Source organism: Atta colombica, unplaced genomic scaffold (genome assembly GCF_001594045.1).
Source record: "Atta colombica isolate Treedump-2 unplaced genomic scaffold, Acol1.0 scaffold41, whole genome shotgun sequence".
NCBI classification, from domain to species: Eukaryota; Metazoa; Arthropoda; class Insecta; order Hymenoptera; family Formicidae; genus Atta; species Atta colombica.
The window spans coordinates 98,429-99,643 of NW_017259520.1; positions in this window are offsets into that span (position 1 = coordinate 98,429).

Here is a 1,215-nt window from a genome sequence, read left to right on the forward strand (position 1 = left end):
TATATATATATATAAAATTTAAGACCTTCTACGATGCTAGAAAATTTTATTTCTCTTATGTACACGGAAATAGGATTCGCTGAAGTGTCTAAAATTTAGTTATAAACAAATCTGAAAATAATTTTGTTGGTTCACTAAAATAATTATGTAGGACGCTCAAATGTTTGCGGAAATGTCAAAACTTTTTGCAACATTGCTCATCATGCTTGGGATTGCTATACATAATTATTTAGATGTTCCAACAAAATTATTTTCAGATCTGTTTAGCTAAATTTTTAGATACTTTAACACAAAATTGTTTTTTCCATATACATTTTTTATTACTCTGGATTGACTATATATATTTGTCTTTCTGAATTGAAGGGCTCTAATATGATGCACTCTTGTTTTTTTTTACATTTTGAAATTTTTATTTATTACTCAATTTATTATACTTGCTCTCTATCGTTCATTATTTTCTTTTATCCTATCCCTAGCAAAGACTTAGATACATTGTCATGTGCTTTCAGCCTCGGCTGAAAAGAACATAGCATAAATCTGGATCTGCAGTCCAGGTGTGTCAGTTCTGGCATCCAGATGTTGAAATAACTGTGCTTAATCTTAATTCTGATGTTAACACGAGAAGCGTCTCATTTCTCTAACTGTCATCCAGATGTCAAATGACCATATTTTTTTTAAACAAATTATTTTAGCGCGACAAAATAGAACTCTAAACGATTGAATGTTAAAAGCAAAAAAATTCTGGTGGTAAATAAAAAGCCTTTGAGAGTTTGCAAGAGTAACTATTCCAGATATCGATTTGCACGTGTTTTGCAACATTTGTTGTTTTAGTAATATCGTACCTGTTCTTGGGGGCATCTTTCTATCCAATAAAACTTACTCACACATTCAATTTGTCTTTTATTTCTCAAAGATAAAGGGCTCCTCTGTTGCTCTCGCTTCCTCGACTAACGCGATTTTTCTCCAGCGCGTACGGGCGACAGAGCGGCGAGAGCTTTGTAAAATCGGCGGATGCGGCGGCCTCTCCCTCGCCGGAGGAGTGACTTCGTGCTATTGACATCCGCTTCTCGTGGTATCGACATCCCGGTACATGCCCGCCCGTGCTGGGAGCACGATCTCGCGTCACTTCCAGAGAGCGAGAGCGCGCGCGAAAGAGAGAGAGAGAGAGAGAGAGAGAGAGAGAGAGAGAGAGAGAGAGAGAGAGAGAGAGAGAGA